Consider the following 20,510-nt stretch of genomic DNA (forward strand, 5'->3'; position numbering starts at 1 on the left):
CATCGGGCTCTGTGCTAACAGCTCAGAGTCTGGAGCCTGCTTCAGATTCTGTGTCTCCCTCTCTCTCTGCCCCTCCCATGCTCATGCACTGTCTCTCTCTGTCTCAAAAATAAACATTAAAAAAAAATTAAAATGCAATTTCTGAATTTGAAAAGCTAAGAACCTTGGGGCGCCTGGGCGGCTCAGTTGGTTAAGAGTCCGACTTCAGCTCATGTCATGAACTTACAGTCGGTGAGCTTGAGCCCCACATCAGGCTCTGTGCTGACAGCTCGGAGCCTGGAGCCTGCTTCAGATTCTGTGTCTCCCTCTCTCTCTGCCCCTCCCCTACTCATGCTCTGTCTCTGTCTCTCTCAAAAATAAACAAACTTAAAAAAAATTGAAAAGCTAAGAACTAGACCCTGGACAGTTTTCACTCCATCAAACTGTTGCCCAAATTTTAGGCCAAAGTCTTTTTCTTTTTAATTTTTATGTATGTATGTATGTATGTATGTATGTAATCTCTACACCCAACATAGAGCTCAAACTCATGACCCTGAGATCAAGAGTTGCATACTCTTCCAACTGAGCCAGCCAGGCACCCCTAGGCCAAAATATTCAATAGTTAACTATATCACTTTTGGATTCATAAGAAAATGTCTAAAAATACAGGTAATATATGAATCTATTTCCTTTATAAAATTAAAAAAAAGTTTACAAGGTTATAAGGACCAACAATTCTAGCAGCCACTATTATTAGTTCTAAACCTTCTTGAATTTATTCATATATGTGTATATGTGTGTGTATACCACAGAAAACAAAAATATTGCTTTGTGTCCACTTTAACACAAATGGTATCATATTACCTATAATATTCTGCAATTTGCTTTTATATGCAGCCATGTTTGAGGGATCTATCCATGATAGATATATATCAACCTCTTGCTTTTTTTTTTTTTTTTCATTCTTTTAACCAAGTTTTATTAAGCACCTATTTTGTACCAGGTAACAAAATTAAGAAATGCACTTAAAATGGCAAGGGAGCAAACTTCAGCACAAGCCCGTATTTACTGGTGGATCAATGAGACCCAAACCCTTTCTGGCAAGAACCTGGCAAAAAAGCCCAGCCGTGACCTGGGCATGGAGCTGTCGTCACCCAGTATACGCTTTGACTTGCAGGGTCCTCAAGTCAGGTGGCACGTTAAGGAGACTGAGATGCAGCTACCTCTCTTTCAGGGGCAAACAGAGAGACGCGACCTGCCTTTTGCCACGCAGCCAGCACCCAGCCACCCAGCCACCCAGCCAGTGCAAGGCTTGAACGGGGCTGGGAATTAAGTTTACAGCCATACCTGCATGTGCCTCTGTCCCATGCAAACTCAAACTCTCTCCAGAACCAAGATGAGCGCCTTCCAGGTAGCCCTTGTCCGGTGCCGCCCCAGGGGAGCAGTGCTGGCCTTTCTTTTTTTTTAAGTTTATTTATTTTGAGAGAGAGAAATTAAGAGCATGAGCGGAGGGGGGGCGCAGAGATAGAGGGAGAGAGAGAGAGAATCCAAGCAGGCTCTGCACTGCCAGCACGAAGTCTGATGTGGGACTTGAACTCACAAACCGTGAGACCATGACCCAAACTGAAACCAGGTGCCCCTCAACCTCACTCTTATAGATTATTAAGTAACTATGCTATTGTTAAACTTTTAGTTTTTTTTCCAATTATACATAATGTTGCAATGAACAGCCATATACTTACCTCCCTGTATACTTGTGAGAGGTTTTCTATAGAAATGGACTTGTTAGGTCACAGGGTAGAAAAGTTTTAAATTAAAATGCATAGAGTCCATTTGCTTTCCAAAGTGGCTGTACCAATTTATACTTTTACCCACCAATGTAGGAAGGTATCTATCTATTTCTGCAAAGTCTTGTCAAAACCTCATATAATAGGTAAACATTATACATCACCATTATTGTAACTTGTATTTCCATAATTAGTAGTATAACATCTTTATGCCAAATCACCCCTTTTAAAATATCTTGTAGACCAAAGACACAATCGATAGAGTGAAAAGGCAATCTACAGAATGGGAGAAAATATCTGCAAATCATATTATCTGATAAAAGGTTAATACCTACAATATACAAAGAACTACAAGTCAACAACAAAAAACCCAAACAGATTAAAAACTGGGCAGAGAAAAAAAAACTGGGCACAAGATTTGAACAGATGTTTGTCCAAAAAAGAGAAACAACTGGGCAACAAACACATGAAAAGATGCTCTATATCACTAATCATTAGGGAAATATAAATCAAAACTATAATGAAACTATACCCATTAGAATGGCTACTACCAAACCAAACCAAACCAAACAACTAGAAAATAAGTGTTGATGGGGATGTAAAGAAACTGGAACCTGTGTGTACTGTTGGTGGGAATACAAAATGGTGCAGTCACTATGGAAAACAGTATGGAGGTTCCTTAAAAACCTAAAAATAGGGGCGCCTGGGTGGCTCAGTCGGTTAAGCGTCCGACTTCAGCTCAGGTCATGACCTCACAGTCTGTGAGTTCGAGCCCCGCGCCGGGCTCCGCGCTGACAGCTCGGAGCCTGGAGCCTGCTTCCGATTCTGTGTCTCTCTCTCTGCCCCTCCCCTGCTCACACTCTGTCTCTCTCTCTCAAAAATAAACATTAAAAAAACATTAAAAAAAAACCTAAAAATAGAACTACCATTAGAGAAATTTCAATTCTAGGTGCATATATCTAAAAGAATTGAAATCAGAGTCTCAAAGAGATGTTTGTACACTTACGTTCACAGCAGCATTATTCACAATAGCCAAAAGATGGAAGCAACTCAAGTGTCCATCACCAGATTAATGCATAAATATGCTATATACATACAATGGAACATCAGTCAGCCTCAAAAAAGAAAAAAACTTCTGACACATGCTACAACATGTATAAACTTTGAGGACATAATGCTGAGTGAAATACAGCTTATTACAAAAAGACAAATACTGTATGATTACATTTATGTGAGGTACATAGAGAGTAGCCAAATTCAAAGCGACTGAAAATAGAAAGAATGGTAGTTGCCAGGGGCTGGGCAAGAGGGAATAGGGAATTATTTAATATGTAAAGAATTTCAGTTTTATAAAATGAAGACTTCTGGAGATCAGTTGCACAACAATGTGTTATTTAACACTATTGAACAGTACATTTAAGATTGGTAAAGATAGTACATTATATGTTATATATATTTTCCCACTTATAGTGGCAAGTGACACTACTATTTAGAGAAAGATTTGAATTTCTTCCACAGATGGACATACTTCTATCCTTATACCACCAACTCTAAATATAGCCCTAAAATGAGCATTGAAAAAAATAATAAAAAAATAAAATGAGCATCAATATGAAAGCTATCTGATGTAAAAGAAAATTAGTTTTGTATTTTTACAAATCACTAACAAAAAGTCTTTGTGTATATTGTTAAAATAAATGGAATTACAATTTTTAATTTCTAAAACAATCCCAGCCTGAATAGTAGACAGTTAGAAAGCAATTTCTTAAACTCTAGAGATTGTTTCGTTTCCTCTAATAAAGACTAAATGCACTAATCTTTTAGGTTATAGCATTTTATAAATGTACTAATTTTGAGTTATTGATCTGTGACTAGAATGACACATGACATACTTTAAAATGGGAACATTAAGCTATTTACTACTTACTGAACATCTATTATGTGATTAATACAATAGCTACAGGATGTTGGATCTGCTCTTAAGTAAGTAACTATATTCTAAGGGGGACTGTCAAACAACTCTAGGACTAATTCTACTATAATGTAGAATGTGGATACACGTAGAATAGAAATATAAGGAAAATAGTATGGTGACACAAGAAAAGGGGTGACTTACATTTCATCTGGAGGATTTGAAAAGGCTGCAAGGGAGTATCTGAAATGAGGCTTTAAGGGTAAATAGAATTTTAAGAGAGGAGAAAAAGGGAGCAAGGATATTTCATGTTGTAGGAAGCAAACAACGATGCTGAAACAAGACAGGGTATGACATAATATAAATATGAGAAAGGTAGTTATGTGTTTAGAGTAAAGAGGGCATGAATGGAAGACTAAGGAATTTTGGCTTTAGTCTATATGCCACTATTTCCAAAAGTATGTTCCATAGAATCTAACCAAAATCCTCCATTAAATAGTCCAATAATTTGGGAAATTCTACATATCACAGCCCACTGTTGGAATTGAAAGAGTAACATATCAGCATGTTAAAGTCTATAAGAAGTCCTGTGTTGGGAGACAATTCTCATAGGTTTCTTGTGTTTCTGTACACGTTGCATGCAGAGGACCTGACTGCCTTTGTTGTGGATGATTTGCCCAAGCATATTTGTATAGCCTTAAAAGACAGAGATAGACCCCCTCCAAAGCAAAGAGCATGCATGCTTTCTACCCTTATAGAAGATCTGGGTTTCCCAAAGCTTGGAGATATTCTCCCATAATGCAAACCACTGGCCTTCTCTGCATTGTCCCATGGGAAGTGGGGCTTGGGGAAACAGTACAAGAAAGTGCTTTGGAGATAATTTAGAGACCGTTGTTGCTGTGAATAATAAAGTCCTGGGGTGCCTGTGTGGTTCAGTTGGTTAAGCATCTGACTTCGGCTCAGGTCATGAGCTCACGGCTAGTGAGTTCGAACCGCATGTTGGGGTCTGTGCTGACAGCTCAGAGCCTGGAGCCTGCTTTGAATTTTGTGTCTCCCTCTCTCCCTCAGCCCCCTCCCTCACTCATGCTCTGTCTCTCTCTCAAAAATAAATAAACATTAAAAAAATTCAAAAATAAATAAATAAAGTTCTTTAACTCTGACCCAGGAGTATCATTTCTTCTGCCAATATCTATGAAACCATGGCAGGCTAACTTATTATAGCACAATTGTAAGTAGAGTAAATCCCTCAGATCCTTCATAGTTCACGATACACTGAAGTCAAAAATAAAATTTAATTTTGTTTACCTTCAAGTTTCCCGAATATAATTTTTCCCAATGATTCTTACTAACACTCTCCTGAAAAACCTCTGGAAACTGTTATAGCAGGTAATCGGGATAGAGTACTATATGGATGGTAAGTGAACCATTTGAAAGGCTACTGTATTAGTTCAAATGAAAGAAGATGCCATTCTGCCCCCTAACAGGGGAGAAAAAAAACTGAAAAACTCTTGTGAAGTTCATAGTCCAGGGGGTATAGTCTCACTAAAAGACTGAGACCTAACCATAGGACCATAAAATGTACCCATTCCTCCTCACCACCACATTACTAAAGGCCACTTTACCACAGCTCATTTTAACCAGTACATCATGTATGGTATAAAGAAAAAATTACAAGGCATACCAAAAGTTAAAATAAAAAAAACACAATTTGAAGACACAGAGCAAGTATCATAACTAGACATGGCAAGGATGGTGGAATTATCAGACAGGGCATTTTTTAAATCTATGATTAATATGCTAATAACTCTAATGGATAAATTAGACAGCATGTAAAAACATTTGGGCAATGTAAGCAGGGAGATAGAAATCCTAAGAAAGAACCAAAAAGAATTGCTAGAGATGAAAAACACTATAACAGAAAGAAAAACGCCTTTGATGAGCTTATTAGTACACTAGACATGGCTGAGGAAAAAAATCTCTAAGCTAGAGGATATATGAACAGAATCCTTGAAAACTGAAAAGCAGAGAATAAAAACTAAAAAGAACAGAACAGAAAATCCAAGGACTATAGGTCAACTACTACAAAAGATGTAACATACACACAATGGGAATACCAGAAGAAGAAAGAAAGGAACAGAAGAAATATTTAAAACAGTAATGATTGAGAATTTTCCCAAACTATGGGAATGCAAACTGGTGCAGCCACTCTGGAAGGCAGTATGGAAGTGCCTCAAAAAGTTAAAAACAGAACTACCCTACAACCCAGCAATTGGCACTACTAGGTATGTATCAGAGGGATATAGGTGTGCTGTTTCAAAGGGGCACATGCACCCCAATGTTTATAGCAGCGCTATTGATGATGGCCAAAGTATGGAAAGAGCCCAGATGTCCATCGACAGATGAATGGATAAACATGTGATACATATATACACAATAAAAACAGGGAGGGGGACAAAACATAAGAGACTCTTAAATACAGAAAACAAACTGAGGGTTGCTGGAGTAGCTGTGGGTGGGGGGATGAGCTAAATGGGTAAGGGGCATTAAGGCAGACATCATCAATCAACTGGATATAATTGACATCTATAGACTACTTCATCCAAAAAAGGAAAATATACATTCTTCTCAAGCTCACATGGATCACTCACCAAGACAGACCACATTCTGGGCTATAAAACACACCCTAACAAATTTAAAGAGTATAAATCATACAATGTTTGCCCTTAGACAACAATGTAATTAAACTAGAAATCAATAACAGAAAAAGAACTAGAAAATCCCCAAATATGTGAAAATTAAATGATACATTTCTAATTAACACTTGGTCCAAAAAGAAATCTCAAGAAAAATATAAAAATATTTTGAACTAGGGATGCCTGGGCAGCTCAGTCGGTTAAGTGTCCAATTCTTGGTTTTGGCTCAGGTCATGATCTCATAGGTTGGGCTCTGCACTAGCAGCATGGAGCATGTGTGGGATTCTCTAACCTCTCTCTGTCGTTTCCCTGCTTGTGCTGTCTCTGTCTGTCTCAAATAAATAAACTTTAAAAAATATTTTGAACTAAATGAAAATGGAAACACAACTTACCAAAATCTGTGGGATAGAGCAAAAACAATGGTTAGAGGAAAATTTATAACATTGAATGTATAATGAGAAAAAATATCTAAAACCAACAATCTAAGTTTCCCCTTTACAAAACCAAAAAAAGAAGAGCAAATTAAATCCAAATTTAGTAGAAGAAAATAGATTAAAAGAATTAGAGCAGAAACCAATGAAATTCAAACTGGTCAATAGAGAAAAATCAATGAAACCAAAAGCTTGTTCTTTGAAGAGATTAAAGAAATAGATAAGTGTCTGGCCAAATTAAGAAAAAACCGAGAGGGTGCCTGGGTGGCTCAGTCAGTTAAACATCTGACTTCGGCTCAGGTCATGATCTCACAGTTCGTGAGTTTGAGTCCTGCATCCAGTGAGCTTGTGCCCCACTCTGGGTAAAAAAAAAAAAAAAATCATGAGCCCCACTTCAGGTGAGCCCTGCTTATCTCTCTCTCTTTCTCCCTCTCTCTGTACTTCGCTCACTGTGCCCTCTCTCTCTCTCAAAAAAAAAAAAAAAAAAAAAAAGAGAGAAGACACATAATACTAATATCAGATATGAAAGAGAGATTATCACTACAGATCCTATGGACATTAAAAGGATAGTAAAAAAAAAAAACTATCAACAAATTTGATAACCTATATGCAATGGACCAGTTCTTTGAAAGACATAATTTGCCAAAACTCACACACAAAAAATAAACAATCTGAATAGGCTCATACCTATTAAGGAAATGGAATCGATAAAAATAACCTTCCAAAATAGAGAGCACCAGGTTCAGATGAGTTCAATGGTGAATTCTACCAAACATATAAAGAAGAAATTATACCAATTTCTACAATCTCTTTCAGAAGATAAAGCATGTCTTTTATCCTCATACCCAAAACAAAGACATTATAAGAAAACCACACATCAATGTCTCTCATGAACATGGATACAAGAACTCTAACCAAAATATGAACAAATCGGGGCGCCTGGGTGGCTCACTTGGTTAAGGTCTGACTTCAGCTCAGGTCATGATCTTGCAGTTTGTGAGTTCAAGCCCTGCATCAGGCTCTGTGCTGACAGCGTGGAGACAGAGCCAGCTTCTGATTCTGTGTCTCCCCCTCTCTCTCTGCCCCTCCACCACTCACGCTCTGTCTCTCTCTCTCTCAAAATAAATAAACATAAAAAAATATATGAACAAATTAAATCATTAATGTACACAAAGAATTATACACCACAACCAAGAAAAATTTAAACCAAGTATGCAAGGGTGGTTCAATATTCAAAAATTAATACAGAGAAACAACAAGTATTGGTGAGGATATGGAGAGAAAGGAACCCTCCTGCACTGTTAATGGGAGTGCAAATTGGTACAGCCACTGTGAAAAACAGTATGGAGATTCCTAAAAAAGTCAAAAATAGAACTATCCTATAATCCAATAACTGCACTACTGGGTATTTTACCCAAAAAATACAAAAATACCAATTCAAAGGGACACAAGTGCCCCTATGTCTTCGGCAGCATTATTCACAACAGCCAAGTTATCGAAGCAGTGCAAGGGTCCAACTAATAGACAAATGGATAAAGAAGATGTGGTATATATATATGGTATACACACACACACACACACACATTGGGATATTATTCACCAATATAAAAGAATGAAATCTTGTCAGTTGCAATGACACAAATGGAGTGAGAGAGCATAATGTAAGTGAAAAAAATCATTCAGACAAAGACAAATATCATATGATTTCACTCAAGAAACAAAACAAATGAGCAAAGGAAAAAAAGAGAGACAAACCAAGAAACAGACTCTTAACTATAGAGAACAAACTGATGGTTACCAGAGGGGTGGTGGGTGTGGGGGATGGGTGGAATAGGTGATGGAAACTAAGGAGTAGACTTGTCATAAGCACTGGGTGTTGTATGGAATTGCTGAATCACTATATTACACACCTGAAACTAATATAACAGTGTATGTTAACTATATTGAAATTAAAATAAAAAAATAATTAATGCAATTTATCATAACAATAGGCTAAAAAGAATCACATGATCTTATCAATACATACAGGAAAAGCATTTGACAAAATCCAAACTTATTCATGATAAAATCTCTTAGTAAACTTAGAGGGGAGCTTCCTCAACTTGATAAAAATGCCTACAAAAATCCTACAAATAACATTATACTTTTTTTCCTTCTGATAATGCTACATTTTTTAATTAATTTTTTTAAATCTTTTTTTAATGTTCATTTATTTTTGAGAGAGAGAGAGAGAGAGAGAGAGAGAGAGAGAGAGAGAATCTGAAGTAGGCTCCAGGCTCTGAGCTGTCAGCACAGAGACCGACGCGGGGCTCAAAATCTCAAACTGTGAGATCATGACCGAGCTGAAGTCAGATGCTTAACTGACTGAGCCACCCAGGCGCCCCTATTTTTTTTTTTAATTTACATCCAAATTAGTTAGCATATAGTGCAATAATGATTTCAGGAGTATATTACCCATCTAGCCCATCCCTGCTCCCACAACCCCTCCAGTACCCTCTGTTTATTCTCCATATTTATGAGTCTCTTACGCTTTGTCCTCCTCCCTGTTTTTATATTAGTTTTGTTTACCTTCCCTTATGTTCATCTGTTTTGTCTCTTAAAGTCCTCATATGAGTGAAGTCAATATATTTGTCTTTCTCTCACTAAGTTTTATTTTGATGAGGTCCCAATAGTTCATTTTTGCTTTTGTTTCCCTTGCCTCCAGATATGTGTTGAGTAAGAAGATACTGTGGCCAAGATCAAAGAGTTTTTTGCCCGCTTTTTCCTTGAAGATTTTGATGGCTTCCCGTCTTACATTGAAGTCTTTCATCCATTTTGAGTTTATCTTTGTGTATGGTGTAAGAAAGTGGTCCAGGTTCATTCTTCTGCATGTCACTGTCTAGTTTTCCCAGCACCACTTGCTGAAGAGACTGTCTTTATTCCATTGGCTATTCTTTCCTGCTTTGTTAAAGGTTAGTTGGCCATATATTTATGGGTCCATTTCAGGGTTCCCTCTTCTGTTCCATTGATCTGAGTTTCTGTTCTTGTGCCATAACATTATACTTAATGATGAGAAACTCAAAGCTTTCCTAGTAAGATTAGGTACAAGAATGGCCTTTGTAACCAATCCTTTTCAACATCATCCTAGAAGTTCTAACTAATGCAATAATGCTATAAGATAAAAGAGGAAATAAAAGGCATATAGATTGGGAAGGAAGGAAAATATTGTCTTTGTTTACGGATGACAGGATCATCTATGTAGAAGATCCAAAAGAATCGACCAAAATAACTCCTGTAACTAATAATCGATTACAGAAAGGTTGCAGATTACAAGTTTAATATACAAAAGTCAACTGCTTCCATATATACCAGCAATGAACAAGAGAAATTTGACATAAAAAACAATACAGGGTACCTGGGTGGCTCAGTCAGTTAAGTGTCTGACTTCGGCTCACATAATGATCTCACAGTTCATGGGCTCAAGCCCCACATTGGGCTCTGCGCTGACAGCTCTGAGCCTGGAGCCTGCTTTGGATTCTGTGTCTCCCTCTCTTTACTCCCTTGCTTATGCTCTTTCTCTCTCTCTCTCTCAAAAACAAAATAAACATTAAGGAAATATTAAAGGGGAGCCTAGGTGACTCGTTGGTTTGAGCATCCGAGTTTGGCTCAGGTCAAGATCTCACAATTCACAGGTTTGAGCCCCACATCAGGCTCGCTGCTGTCAGTGCAGAGCCTGCTTTGAATCCTCTGTCCCAGTGTCTCTGACCCACTTGCGCGCTCTCTCTCTCTCTCTCTCAAAAATAAGTGAAATGGGCGCCCGGGTGGCTCAGTTGGTTGAGTGTCTGACTTTGGCTCAGAACATAATCTCACAGTTCATGAGTTCAAGCCCCACATCAGGCTCTGTGCTGACAGCTCAGAGCCAGGAGCCTGCCTTGGATTCTATGTCTCCCTCTCTCTCTGTCCCTCCCTCACTCTCTCTCTCTCTCAAAAATAAAAACATTAAAAAAATTAAAAGATAATAAAACATTAAAAAATTTAAAAATACCATTTATATTAGCATCCCCCAATGAAATATTTAAGTATAAATCTAACAAAATATGTACAAAACCAATATGAGGAAAACTACAAAACTCTGATGAAAGAAATCAAAGAAGAACTAGCAAAATGGAGAGCTATTTCATGTTCATGGATAGGAAGTCTCAATATTGTCAAAATGTCTTCCCAACTTCATCTATGGATTCAATACAGTCTCAGTCAAAATCCCAGCAATGAATTTTGTGGATATTGACAAAGTTATTCTAATGTTTATATGGAGACAAAAAAGACTCAGAATAACCAACACAATGTTGAAGGAGAACACAGTTTGAGGACTGTCACTACTCAGCTTCAAGCTATGGTAATCAAGACTGTTGTATTAGCCAAATAGCACATAGATCAATGGCACAGAACAGAGAGCCCAGAAATAGACCCACATAAAACTGATCTTTGACAAAAGAGAAAGGCAGTTACAAGGAGAAAGGACAGTCTTTTCAACAAATGGTGTTAAAACAACTGGATGTCCATGAGCAAAATAAATAAATAATCCACCTAATCTAAACGTGGACTTTATGCTTTTCACAAAAATTAATTCAAAATGGATCAAAGGCCTAAATGTAAAAGGAAAAAATATAAAACTCCTAGAAGGTAACATAGGAGAAAACCTACATGACCATGGATATAGTGATGACTTCTTAGATATAACACCAAAGACATTATCTATGATGGCTATAACTCATAAATTGTACTTCATTAAAATTAAAAACTTCTGCTTGGTGAAAAAGAGTCCAGAAAACAAGATGACACACAGATTGGGAGAAAAAAATTTGCAATACACTCATCTGATAAATGACTGTTCTCTAAGATATACAAAGAACTCTTAAAATTCAACAATAAGAGAACAAATGAGACGATTTAAAAATGGGCCATGGCGCACCCGGATCACTTAGTTCAGCTTCTGACTCAATCTCAGGTCAGGTCTTGATCTCAGGGTCATGAGTTGAAGCCCCACATTGGGCTCCACATGGGTCGTGAAGCCTACTTTAAGAAAAAATGGGCCAAAGTCCTTATCAAAGAAGATGTATGAATGGCAAATAAACATTTGAAAAGATGCTCTACATGATATGTCATCAGGGAAATGCAAATGAAAACAGTAAGATACCACCATACAACTATTAGAATGGCCAAAATGCAGAACACTTGACAACACCAAATACTGATGACTATGTGGGACAATGGAGACTCTCATTTATTGCTGTTAGAAATGAAAAATGATACAGCCATTTTGAAAGACTGGCAGTTTCTTACAAAACTAAGCATGTTCTTACCATATGATCCAGCAATCACACTCCTTGATATTTACCCAAAGGAGCTGAAAACTTAATGTCTGTACAAAAACCTGCACATGGATGTTTACAGGAGTTTTATTCTTAATTGCTAAAACCTGGAGGCAATTAAGATATCTTTCAATACATGAATGAATAAAGAAACTGGTACATCCAGACAATAGAATATTATTCTATGAACACTATGAGCACTATGAGCACTATAAAGAAATGAACTATCAAGCCATGAAAAGACATGGAGAAACTTTAAATACATATTACTAGGTAAAAGAAGTCAATCTGAAAAGTTTACATACTGTATGATTCTAGTTATATCACATTCTGGAAAAGGCAAAATATGGAAATGGTAAAAACATCAGTAGTTACCAAGGGATGGGGGGAGGGATGAATTGGCAGAGTATGGAGGATTATTAGGGCAGTGAAAATACTCTTTATAATACCATACTGATGGATACATATCATTATACATTTGTCTAAGCCAATAGAATGTACAAGATCATGAGTGAATCCTGATGTAAACTATGTACTTTGGGTGTTTATGATGTGTCAATGCAGGTTCATCAACTATAACAAATGTACTACTCTGGTGGGGAATGTTGATGATGAGAGGCTACCCATGTGTGAGGGGAGGGGATATAAGGGAAATCTCCTTATCTGCCCCTCAATTCTTTTGTGAACCTTAAGCTGCTCTTAAAACAGCCTTGGGGTGCCTGGGTGGCTCAGTTGGTTAGGCGTCTGACTTTGGCTCAGGTCATGATCTCATGGCTTGTGAGTTCTAGCCCGGCATCAGGCTCTCTGTGCTAACAGCTCAAAGCCTGGAGCCTGCTTCAAATTCTGTGTTCCTCTCTTATTCTGCCCCTCCCTCACTCATGCTCTGTCTCTCTGTCTGTCTCCCTCTCTCTCAAGAATAAATAAAACATTAAAAAAAACTTTTTTTAAGTCTTAATTTTAAAAAGTACAGGTGTTAGAATGCCTGGGTGGTTCAGTCGGTTAAGTGTCCAACTCTTGGTTTTGGCTCAGGTCATGATCTCATGGTTTGTGAGTTCAAGCCCCAGATCAGGCTCTGCACTGGAAGCATGGAGCCTGCCTGGGATTCTCTCTCTCCCTCTTTCTGCCCCTCCTCTGCTCTGTCTTTAAAAATAAATAAACTTAAAAACCTTTTTTTTAAAAATACAGGTGAAAAAAAATACAGGTGCAAGAGGTCATGATTAATAGAGCTAATGGGTATGGGATTCAAAGCACAGGAAAAGGGTTAAGCTTTGATCAGGAATAAGGAGATGTTCCACTAAGTCAGGAAGCAAGAGGGTAGACAGGTACCTAGTTCTACTAAGAACTTCACTATTACATAATGGTGGCACAATGGTGGTATTCACACTGTGATTTAAAAAGTTACTTGATAAATTGTAGAGTTAAAACTGGTCAGTACTATAATTAGAATGATACAGAGAATATTAGCAGGGCCCCTGCACAAGGATGACAAATTCATGAAGCGTTCCATGTTTAAGAAAAGAAAGAAAAACTGGTTAAAATGGTAACTTTTTGTATTATATATAGCTTAACACAATAAAAAACTACAAAACCTACTTGATTACTACTCATTTTCCATATTCTAATAGCACCGACCATTACATTTCATGGCTAGCTCAAGTTCACTTTTATCTCACTAACTACTTTAGGTATCACATAAGACAAGTCCTATTTAAAATTTCTTGTGTCCAGGGCACCTGGGTGGCTCAGTTGGTTAAGCATCGGATTCTTGGTTTTGGCTCAGGTCATGATCTCAGGGTTCATGGGAAAGAGCCCTGCACTGGGCTCTGTGCTGACAGCGTGGAGCCTGCTTGGGATTCCCCTTCTCCCTCTCTCTCTGCCCCTCCCCCCAACTCACTCGCTCTCATTCTTTCAAAATAAATAAATATTTAAAACTTTTTGTGGCCAAGGGAAGATGAAGGAGTAGGAGGACCTTGAGCTCACCTTGCCCCATGGACACATTGAGGCAGCAGCTACATGTATTGGAAACTAATTCTGAAAATGACCTGAAGACTGGCAGAAAAGATCTTCCACGGCTAGTTGTAGATAGACCACATCAAAAAGGGTAGGAGGAATGGAGATATGGTTGGAAACCAAACCCCCAGTACAAATGACCACAAATAGAAGGGACATCACAAGCACAGAGGAGCAAGGCAATTAATCAGATCCCACACCAGGGACCCCTGGCCCTGAAGGCCTGCACTGGGAAGGTAAGTCTCCATACATCTTGCTTTGTAAATAAGTGGGGCTAAGGGGCGCCTGGGTGGCTCAGTTGGTTGGGCAGCTGACTTCGGCTCAGGTCATGATCTCACAGTTTGTGGGTTCGAGCCCCATGTCGGGCTCTGTGCTGACAGCTCAGAACCTGAAGCCTGCTTCGGGTTCTGTGTTTCCCTCTCTCTCTGACCCTCCCCTGCTCACACTCTGTGTCTCTATCTCAAAAATAAATAAACATTAAAAAAAGTTATAAAAAAAAAAAGAAAAGAAAAGAAGTGGGGCTTAACTCCGGGAGAGCAAGAAGGAAATAGGAAAAAGAAAATGAATCCCTACCCTCAAAGAATCAGCACACTAAATGACTTAGCCTGAAATACAGAAGCAGCAGTTTGAAAAGTACCTGGGGTATATATGAAGGAAATTTACTCACCAATTTTAGGACATGTGCTGGAGGGGCAGGGATCTGCAGACTTCTCTGGGAACAAAAGTGCTAGTGGGTACCATTTTTATCTTGCCCACCCCTAGCCTACATATTCAGTCACTTGTGGAAGCCAGTTCACACACTCTCCATCTACCTTGTTAGTGCCACATGTCTGGCTCTGGCATTCCTCTTTAGACCTGCCCCACTTAACACACACACCTTGGCAGGTGCCCCTGCAAAGTGGCTTCTGCCCCACCACACTTGGCAGGCAGCTCCAGTTGGAACTAGCACCCTTCCAAAATGAATTCTGCCCTAGGGTGGGGAGGAGATAACCACATACAACAGCATGCCTGCAGTTCCTAAAGGCAGGCCTCTTAGCTAACTGCACTGACAGCCAGCGCCAGCACTACCCTTCCCTGCATCTGTAGCTATCACAGCACCTGGCTGTAAACAACCAGGTTTAGGGCCAGACCCATCCACCAACAAGCCCATGAGGGCTGCAGCAGGGCCTCTCAACAGTGTAGGAAGCAAACCCTGTCTAGTGCACTTGCAGTAGGTGAATTGGTTATTGAAACCAGTTGGGGTGAGGGCCAGCCCCACCCACCAGCATGCCCACAGCAATCACAGCACATCCACAACAGGAGGGCACATGTAGCTCATATAGGGAGCACTTGGTTCTGGTGTACAGGGTAACTGTACTACAGGGCACCATGAGGCCTCTCCTATACAAGGCCACTACTTTCAAGACCAGGAAAAAAAAAAAAAAAGACCAGAAGATGTAGGTGACCTACATGACCACAAAGAAACAAACACAGAAATAGACAAAATGAGGAGACAGAGGACTGTGTCCCAAATAAAAGAACAAGCCAAAATCACAGAAAAAGAGCTAACAAAATGGGCATAAGCAATATGCCCGATAAAGAGTTCAAAGCAATGGTCATAAAAGTACTCACTGGTGGTGATGCATGGGGGCATGTGTACCCCAATGTTTATAGCAGCGCTTTCAACAAGAGCCAAATTATGGAAGGAGCCTAAATACCCATCAACTGATGAATGGATAAAGAAGATGTGGTTTATATATTCAATGGAATACTACTTGGCAATGAGAAAGAATGAAATCATGCCATTTGAAGTAACGTGGATGGAACTGGAAGGTATTATGCTGAGTGAAATAAGCCAGTCAGAGAAGGACAGATATCATATGTTTTTACTCATATGTGGATCTTGAGAAACTGAACAGAAGACCATGGGGGAAGGGAAAGGGAAAAAATAGATACAAACAGAGAGGGAGGAAGGCAAACCACAAGAGACTATTAAATACAGAGAACAAACTAAGGGTGGGGGGGGAGGTGGGGGACAGGAGAAAATGGGTGATGGGCATTGAGGAGAGCACCTATTGGAATGAGCACTGGGTATTGGATGTAAGCCAATTTGACAATAAATTATATTCACAAATAAATAAATAAAAGTACTCACTGGACTTGAAAAGAAGGTGAATGAACTCAGAGAGAACTTCAAAAAAGAGATAAAAACTATCCAAAAGAACCAGACAGAGGTAAAGAACACAATAACTGAATTAAAAAATGCATTAGAGGGAATAAACAGCAGACTGGGAGACACAGAAGAATGGTTCAGCAATCTGGAAGACAGGATAATATAAAGCAACAAAGCTGAATAGCAGAAAGATAAAAGAATAATAAAAAAAGAGAACAGCTTGGGGTACCTGGCTGGCTCAGTTGCAAGAGCATGCAACCCTTGATCTCAGGGTCAAGAGTTCAAGTGCCACGTTGTTTTACTTAAAAATAAAATATTTTTAAAAAAGAGAACGGCTTAAGGGACCTCTATGACATCATCAAGCATAATAATGTTTGCATTACAGGGATCCCAGAAGGAGAAGACAGAAAGAAGGGGGAAGAAAAAATTATTTGAAGAAAAAATAGCTGAAAACTTCTCTAATATGGGGAAGGAAACTGACATCCATGTCCAGAAAGCACAGAAAACCCAAAACAAGATGAATCCAAGTAGGTCTACACAAAAACATATAATTAAAATGGCAGAAATTAATAATAGAGAAATTTAAAAGCAGCAAGAGAAAACAGTTACATACTAGGGAAGCCCAGTAAGGCTACCAGCTGAGTTTTTCAGCAGAGACTTTGCAGACCAGAAGGGAGAGTGGCATGATATATTCAAAGTGCTGAAAGAAAAAAAAACAGCAACCAAAATACTCTACCAGGTAAGGTTAGCAACAGAATTGAAGAGCAGATAAAGAGTTTCTGAGACAAAAAAAAAAGTTACAGAGGTTCATCACCACTAAACCAAACTTAGAGTAAATGATAAGGGCATTCTTTATTTTATTTTTTAAAAGTTTATTTATTTTGGGGCGCCTGGATGGCTCAGTCAGTTGGGCTGAGGTCATGATCTCGCAATCCGTGAGTTCCAGCCCCACGTCAGGCTCTGTGCTGACAGCTCAGAGCCTGGAGCCTGTTTCAGATTCTGTGTCTCCCTCTCTCTCTGGCCCTCCCCCATTCACGCTCTGTCTCTCTGTCTCAAAAATAAATAAATGTTAAAAAAAGAGAAAGTTTATTTATTTTGAGAGAGAGAGAGAGAGAGAGAGAGAGCAGGGGAGGGGCAGAGAGAGAGGGACAGAGAAAGAATACCAAGGAGGCTCTGCATTGCCAGCACAGCCCAATGTGGGGCTCAAACTCACCAATAGTGAGATCATGAAGGGGCATTCTTTAAGTGGAAAAAGGCCATAACTAGAAGTAAGAAAATTATGAAATGAGGAAATTTCAATGGTGAAAGCAAAAATGCAGTAAAGGCATTAGATTAATCACTTATAAAGCCAGCATGGAAGTTAAAACACAAAAGAAGTAAAATCAATTATATCTACAAAAATTAGTCAAGGGATATACAAAATCTTAAAAACAAGGTAACATAGAATGTTATAATCCACCCACAACACTAGAAAAATCCATCAAACCACAAGGGAAGAGAAGAAGAAAATATAGATCAGAGAAGACCTACAAAAACAACCAGAAAAAAAAATAACAAAATGGCACTAAGTACATACCTATCAGTAACTACTCTAACTGAACTAAATGCTCTAATCAAAAAACATATCATGGAGCACCTGAGTGGCTCAGTTGGTTAAGCATCTGACTCTTTAAATTTTTTTTTAATGTTTACTTATTTTTGAGAAAGAGCGTGAGCAGGGGAGGGGCAGAGAGAGGGGGAGACATAGAATCTGAAGCAGGCTCCAGGCTCTGAGCTGTCAGCACAGAGCCCAATGTGGGGCTCAGACCCTTAAACCATCAAACTGAGAGATCATGACCTGAGCTGAAGTCGGACGCTTAACCAACTGAGCCACCCAAGGTGTCCAAGTGTCTGTCTGACAATTGATTTTGGCTGAGGTCATGATCTCAGGATTATGAGATTAAGCCCCGCCTTTGGGCTCTGTGCTGGATGTGGAGACTGTTTAAGATTCTCTCTTTCTCTCTCCCTCTCTCTCTCTGCCCCTCCCCCGTTTGTGTGTGCTCTCTTGTGCTCTTTCTCTCTCTCTAAAAAAAATATGGTGACTGAATGGATAAAAAACAAGAACAATCTATGTGCTGCCTACAAAAGGTTCATTTCAGACCTAAAGAAACACACAGACTGAAAGTGAAGGAATGGAAAATGTATTCCATGAAAATGAAGGCAGGAAAAATAGCCAGGTATACTTATATTGGAGAAAACAGACTTAAAACAGAAGACTGTAGCAAGAGACAAAGAAGGGCATTACGTAATGATAAAAGGATAAATTTAACAATACAATTATAAATATTATAAATACACACCCAACATAGGAGCACTGAAATAAATGAGGCAAATATTAACAGATATAGAGAGAGACACTGACAATAATGCAATAATAGTAGGAGACTTTAACATCCCACTGACATCAATGGGTAGATCATCGAGACATAAAATCAATAAAAAAAATTGTGGTTTTGAATGACACATTAGACCAGACAGACCTAACAGATACATATGGGACACCCTATCCAAAAAACCCAGCTGAATACACATTTTTTTCAAGTGCACGTGGAACATTCTCCTCAATAGATCATAAATTAGGTTATAAAACAAGTCTCAAAACTTAAGAAGATTGGAATCATATCAGGCATCTTTTCAATCACAATGCAATGAAACTAGAAATCAATTACAAGAAAAAAAAAAAACAGAAAAAACACAAATGCATGGGGCCTAAAACAACCAATGGGTCAACAAATAAATCAAAAAGGAAATTAAAGAATACATGGAGACAATGAAAACAGAAAAATAACAGTCCAAAATCTTTGGGACACCACAAAAGCAGTCCTACGACCTAAATGTGAGACATAAAACCACAAATCTAAAAGAAAATACATACAGTAATCTCCTGGACATTGGCCATAGCAACATATTTATACATATGTATCCTCAGGCAAAGGAAATTAAATAAAAAATAAACTAATGGGACTATACCAAAATAAAAAGCTTTTGCATAGGGAAAGAAATCATCAACAAAACAAAAAGGCAACCTAACTGAATAGAAGATATTTGCAAATCACATTATCTAACAAAGGGATAATATCCAAAATATATAAAGAACATATAACTCAACACCAAAAAACCCCCAAATAATCCAATTAAAAAATGGGCAGAGAAACTGAATAGACATTTTTCCAAAGAAGACATACGGGTGGCCAATAGACATATGAAAAGATGCTCCATATCACTAATCATCACAGAAATACAAATCAAAACCAGAATGAGATATTGACTCACACCTGTCAGAATGGCTTGAATCAAAAAGACAAGAAATAACAAGTGTTGACAAAGATGTGAAGACAAGGGAACCCTTGTGCACTGTTGGTGTGGACATGTAAATTTGTGCAACACTATGGAAAACAGTATGCAGATGCCTCAAAAAATTAATATTGGAAATCTCATATGACCCAAGAATTACACTACTATTTACCCAAAGAAAATGAAAACATTAGAAAAGATATATGCATTCCTATAAAATGAACTACTGGGACCTCATCAAAATAAAAAGCTTCTGCACAGCGAAGGAAACAATCGGCAAAACTGAAAGGCAACCAACAGAATGGGAGAAGATATTTTCACACGACATATCAGATAAAGGGTTAGTATCCAAAATCTACAAAGAACTTATCAAACTCAACACCTAAAAAACAAATAATCCAGTGAAGAAATGGGCAAAAGACATGAATAGACACTCCTCCAAAGAAGACACCCATGTGGTCAACCGACACATGAAAAAATGCTCAACATCACTCATCATCAGGGAAATACAAATCAAAACCACGATGAGATACCACCTTACACCTGTCAGCATGTAACATTAACAACTCTGGCAACAACAGATGTTGGCGAGGATGCAGAGAAAGAGGATCTCTTTTGCATCTTTGGTGGGAATGCAAGCTGGTGCAGCCACTCTGGAAAACAGTATGGAGGTTCCTCAAAAAACTAAAAATAGAACTACCCTATGACCCAGCAATTGCACTACTAAGTATTTATCCAAGGGATACAGGTGTGCTGCTTCCAAGGGACACATGCACCCCCATGTTTATAGCAGCACTATCAACAATAGCCAAAGTATGGAAAGAGCCCAAATGTCCATCGATGGATGAATGGATAAAGAAAA

At 38.5% G+C, this 20,510-nt stretch overlaps 1 protein-coding gene and 1 pseudogene across 1 annotated transcript in view; one reads left to right on the forward strand and one right to left on the reverse strand.

Annotated features, from left to right (window-relative positions):
- Positions 1–20,510, reverse strand: part of MAGT1 (magnesium transporter 1) — a 57,115-nt gene that overhangs the window by 22,001 nt on the left and 14,604 nt on the right. The window lies entirely within an intron of this gene.
- On the forward strand, positions 13,577–13,666 carry LOC122235585 (annotated as a pseudogene).

Source organism: Panthera tigris, chromosome X (genome assembly GCF_018350195.1).
Source record: "Panthera tigris isolate Pti1 chromosome X, P.tigris_Pti1_mat1.1, whole genome shotgun sequence".
Taxonomy (NCBI): Eukaryota; Metazoa; Chordata; class Mammalia; order Carnivora; family Felidae; genus Panthera; species Panthera tigris.